Here is a 6,000-nt window from a genome sequence, read left to right as displayed (position 1 = left end):
GCAGGGGGCGGTGGGAGAGGGAGAGGCAGGCTTCCCCCTGAGCAGGGAGCCCGATGTGGGGCTCGATCCCGGGACCCTGGGATCATGACCTGAGCCGAAGGCAGAACGCTCAACGACTGAGCCACCCCCCACCTTGGGTTTTATCCGATGCTTTAAATCCCTCTCTTGTGTCCAGCTTCCCAAACATCACTCTCTGGCTGCACTCATTTTACTCCAGCTGTCTCTCCTCTACTTCTGCTCCTTGGCCTGTAATCACCGTCACCATCACACCTGCCTGTGCCCTCCACCCACCAAGGGCCCACGAGTCTGTGCATCCCAGCTGTAGCCACAGCTTCTGCCTCTAGCCCTGCCTCTAGGCAGCCTGGGTCCCAAAGTCCACTATTTGGGTCATTCTCTTGCCAGTCACCTCCACGTCCTTCTGCTCTCACCTTTTCCTCCAACCAATGCTGTAAAACCTCAGCGCTGCTTAAGGTGACCCTTCCGCACTCCTTGTCAGGACTTGAGAGCTCTTGGAGAAAACGCTGTACCTGTGAATACTGATGCCACTATAAATTCAGTATCTCTAACCTAAGCTACAACCCTCTCCCTTTCAGATATTTAAAATCTCTTCAAGTGATTTCTGTCCTTTCTCTTCCTCCTCTTCATTTCTTTTTAAATACAGATTTTATGTAGGTAGCTATGTTTACAACTGAAACTGTGGCAGTTAAAAATTCACAAGCTTGCCCGTGAGCTTTTTATATATAACCAGAAAAAGTTTTGGCCTTAGCTTCCACATTGTTCTGCTGTGCTTTATCCAAATGTATCTTTAGGAACCAGCTGCCGTCCTGAATCACACGAATTCGCTCACCCACAATTTTACTTGGAAGACCCAAGTCTTGAAGAATTGCATCATGGAACACTTTGTCTTTTCTTTTTTCTTTTTATGTCTTTTACATATGAGGTAGAATTCTTCCCTGAGCAATAGTGACAATGTGCTTCCCACTTAACGCTTCTCCAATTCATGTACTAGCTGGATTTGGATCTTCTGGAAAGATTTCACATGAGGAATGGAAACAGGATTGTAACATCTCTCTGACCGCTACTAACTTTAATTTTCTTGGCTGCTGGGATAGTTAGTTCTCTTAGCTGAACCCTGGAATTTACTTCCAAGTCCAGGAGAGTCTGAAAAATTCCAGACACAACTCATCTGGCTTTTTGCCAAGGCTTCAAAATCACTGGACTTGAATTAAACGTGAACTTTTCTGGCTGAGGACTCTGGGAAGAGGCCGAAGTCTTAGGAGAACTCAGTTTCTCTCACTGATAGAGGGAAGAGTCACTCCGGAATACCCTGCAGTCCCCTCACCTTGCAAAACTTTGTCTTGAATTCATACTTTGGTATTTGCCATGTCCTCTCCCTAAACTGCTCTTTTCTTCTACTTTCATTTCCTCTCTTCTGAGCCTTTCTCCTGTTGAATCCTATTTTTATGTAAAGTAACAACCTCTTTTTCCCCTGAACTCACATTTCCATTTTAAATTTAATGTTTTATGTTCAAAAAACTTTTATTGATCACTCTCTCATGCTTATCAGCAAACAGTAAATAAATAAGTAAATAAATATAGTATTTTAACGTACCTTAAAAAATAATTTCATAGGTTCTAAGTGACCATAGGTTATAAGTGTTAAAAAGCTTTTCTGGACCGAGTTATCATTATAATTATCCATTATAGTATACAACTGGTCAAAATGATATAAATACTGTTACATTTTGATACATATTTCAAATGGAAAAAGTAAAATTTATTGGAACTAATTTCTTTTTTTTTTTTTTTTTTTTAAAGATTTTTATTTATTTATTTGAGAGAGAGAGATAGAGAGCACAAGAGGGAAGAGGGTCAGAGGGAGAAGCAGACTCCCTGCTGAGCAGGGAGTCCGATGTGGGACTCGATCCCGGGACTCCAGGATCATGACCTGAGCCGAAGGCAGTCGCTTAACCAACTGAGCCACCCAGGTGCCCTGGAACTAATTTCTTAACGACATAAAAGGGCTCTTACTTTTAACTTTAAATTCATGCAGCTAGTTATGAATATTAATCATGTCTAGAATGAGGCAGAATTCACCAAAAATTCTCTTTCCGGTTTTAAAGATTAAGCATGATAAATCTTGTTCTTGTACATACAGAGATTTGAATGGAAAGACTTTTGTTAAACAAGTGTCTTTCAGCTCTTTGACTTCCTTATGAATTATATGCAAACCAACAACAACAACAACAACAACAACAACACACACACACACACACACAGTGACTTGGCATGTCTGAGGCAGGATACAAGGGCCTCAAGCCCTATCCTTTCCCATATTTGACAAAGGTTTGGATGTGTATTGGTTTTTTTTTTTTTTTGCTTATTTTGTTCTGATATTAAGGTAACCAAAATAAAGAAGATACAGTTTTATACAAAAAAATTATCTTTAATATTCTATATGCCACAGATTCAGTTAGCCCCCCTTCAATTTTGTTGAAAGCAACTCACTGAAAACACCTGATTTGTAAAAGGATTTCTTAGTCAACAGAATCTTTCACTTTCTTGGGCCAGAAACCATCATTTTGAATTGTTCCTTTGTTTGATGTTCTAGACGTAGGTTCTGCTACCTGAAGGTGATATGCCCTAGTAAGCCTCTTTTAGAGACTGGCTGCTGAGAGGAGGTAGGCAGAAGAGGAAAACCAGGGAGGAAGATCAGTTTCAGAGCAGATGACATATAAGCTGCTGAGAGTCTAGAAGCTGTTATCTCAAACACTCTCTGAACCATTATACCCTTAGGAAGAACATCAACCCAGAGAAGTGGGAGAAGCCTAGTAGAAAGACTGTCGTTGTCCATATACCCTAGTCTGCCTCCATAGTTCCCTTTGTCAATCTATTATGATAAACATTTATCATAATTACTTTATGTTTGTGTCTTCACCAAAAGTTACATTCCTTAAGGAAAGTGCCTGAGGTTTTCACTTCACTTTGCCAAGTATGGCACATAGGAAGTGTTTAATTAATGTTTTTAGGATGAATGTAATGAAAGACTGAATAAAAAAAGTTACCAAGAAACTAACGTACTTGGGTTACTTCCTGCTTTGTGCCTTCCTTAAATAAAAATTCCTTCCGGATAAAAAATCTTATTAATTGTCTAACTTCATTATAAATTAGTTACTTCTTTACTTGCTTAGAGCAGCTGGTGAGCTTAAAACAAAGACAAAGAAGACAATGGGGCCTGTATGGGGGACACCGTGCAAAGAGGAAGATGAAAGACAGATATAGTTAATGTTATACTTGGGCTTTAAACACACCCTGGAGTTGGGGGAAATATAATGGCTAAGGGATTATTAGCACCTTAGGGTAATGGAGTCAGAGAAACAGGAAACCTTGAATTCAGTATTTCTGAGGTGTGGCAGAAAGATAGGAAGCCCCAATGAAAAGGTCAAAAAAAAAAAAAAAGATACTTATGCACAAATTGAAGGCAGCTTCATATCTGAAACTGCAAATTCATTGCAGTAAAATCCATCCCTTTCCCTGCCTGAGTTTATTCTTTTCAAGGTGAGTTTATTCTCGTATAGCTCCAAGGCTGATCTCTTGGGCTGATAAGGTCTTGGTTGGATTTCCATTCCAGGAGAATGGAGTAGAGGACCTTGTAAAATTAACGTTCCTCTGCTGCTCTGAAGATAAGTGCTTGGCTGACCCCAGAAGTGCAAAGCTGACTATAAAGTTCACCTTCTTTCCATACCCCAATGTTGAAAGAAGGCTGAAATGGTGAATAATTCATCTGGCTGTGATAAGCAATGTGGCCTTGTTGGTAAGGGCTTTGTGATACTATCACCATCCATTCTCTGCATGGAAACCCATCAAAGGGTCTTACTTTATGTCTATTCCACTTAGAAAGTAAACAAAAGAAACTAACAGAAGTCAAAGTGCAAAGGTTCAATGAGAGTTACTTGGGTCATTTTTTAAAGTCTGATATTATTTCATTTGGAATATTTATTATATCTCACATGCAATTCTCTCCGTATGGAATTTCCTTATTTCCATCAGTTAGGGAGTCAGTTAAAATACCATGACTTATTGTGGGTAGGGAAACCTACCATCAGGAAGCCTTTCCACACAGGTACGTTGGCCTTTAGTATACAAAAAAATTTTGAAATTTCAGTTTCCAAAATTTCTTCAATCTCGTTCATAGGAGGCCCCCCTTTTCTTTCAGGAGTATATGTGCCCTTGTTCCTATCATCACTAAGAAGCTTACAGCAATTTATCAGAAAATTTAAAAACTATAACTAATCAAAACATCCATCATCCTCCCCACCCGCAAGCAGCATATTTGGACCAAAGGGAATCAGGAAAGACTAGGTACATCCAGGGGAGTGAATTTAGTCGTTATTGCACTAAATGAAAGATAGCCTAGAAACTGATATATGAGTTACCTTTTCAAAAACCATTTATATTTAACAGGAATTAAAGCCATAAATTAAACTAAGAAAAGAATTCTGATATTTAAATTTCTGCATTTAAATAGGAACATTATTTGTGTTTTAGAAGGATTTTATAGTGAACATAAAAATAATCAACCCATTTTTACTATCAGTTGATAAAGCTGGACTTTCTGGATCATTCATTCATTCACACGACAGGTATTATGAGCCCAGTTTGTGCAAAGCACCATGAGAATAAAGATAAATAAGACATGTTCCCTCTCCATAAGTCAGGGTCACAAGCAAGGGATTGAAATTAAAAAATATGGTGTTGTAATGTGGTGGTGTACAAAGATAATTGAGGAATACTGGGATATTTAGACCAGCCTGGATATGCCAAGAAAAGCTTTACTAAAGTTGTTACATATAAGTGTGTATAAGTAATAGGTAGGTAGAAATGCATTCCGAACAAAAATAACATTATGTTTTAAGACAATGAGGAGCAATATATTACAAGAAGTACACATTTCATCTTTGTAGATGTGCCAAGTTAAAAAAAGAAGGCCGTAAACTGGGTTAGTCGGGTAGGTGGAATATATGACTAATATGCTGTACACATAATTGAATTTTAATTTGTAGATAACGGGAAGCTGTGGGCACCATAAGCAGAAATGTGGCCCGGGTACTCACCCCCATCCCTTTCAGGTAATCCTTGCTCTATATAACGAGTACTTATAGGGTTTCCCTTCCCTTAGCCTTTCTGTGTCCTTTCTGGGCTCATCTCAAAATTTATCAAGGAAGTCCTTGGAATGTATACAAATGTATTCATTTTGTATTTGGATAGGCCCACCAGTATGATTGTGTGGAACACATAGGATTCCTTGAGTTCGTGATAGAACTTTAGAGATATAAAGAGTTCTTAGGGATATTTAAGAAATGGAGCAAAAATAATTTTTCTAAGTAGGGAAACAGTCACAAAGAAGAGAATGGAAATGCACCAAATGTAAGCCTGGTTATTTCATAGTTTTGAAAAACATAATTATAGATAATAACGTCTCTGATTTTTGTGTTCTTCCTGAATCAGAGTCCCTCTCTTAGTTAATATATTTTAATAAAAATCTATAAATATTTAGAAACATTGACCAAAACTCTTAAAGGACAACTTACAGCTATGCCATTCTGAATCCCTCTGGTGCTCTTAAAAAGATTTCTTGTCCATCTCCTGGCTTATGTCTACAAGTCTTTCCTGACTATGAGAACTCGCCTTTGAATGTTTCTATCTTGTTTTTGCCGCTCATCAGCACCATTCCTCTGACTTCTACCTGGTCTTAACTGTCGCCCTATCTTCCCTGCTATCCCGCCATTACTATTCATTTCCACCTCTGAGTCTCTTCCTTTCTATCTCCCCCAAAGTGTGAATCCTTCTTTCCTTGAAAGCCATTAAGAGTTAATCATGCCAGAGGTACAAGGCATCTAATTTAAATCTTAAGGTGTCTGGAAATATCCCAATAATTATAATCTCATCTTTTTAGTGGTTTAGAAAAGTATTGCTTTATGATTCCCTGACTGGAATGCT

At 38.5% G+C, this 6,000-nt stretch overlaps 1 pseudogene; it reads right to left on the bottom strand.

The window, feature by feature from the left end:
* Positions 1-703: 703 nt before the first annotated feature.
* The window catches only part of LOC113912374, a 175,057-nt pseudogene continuing 169,760 nt past the window's right edge, over positions 704-6,000 (bottom strand).

The sequence above is a fragment of the Zalophus californianus genome, chromosome 14, assembly GCF_009762305.2.
Source record: "Zalophus californianus isolate mZalCal1 chromosome 14, mZalCal1.pri.v2, whole genome shotgun sequence".
Taxonomy (NCBI): Eukaryota; Metazoa; Chordata; class Mammalia; order Carnivora; family Otariidae; genus Zalophus; species Zalophus californianus.
The sequence above is the reverse complement of the archived record's forward strand: the minus strand, read 5'-3'. Positions and strand labels throughout refer to the sequence as shown.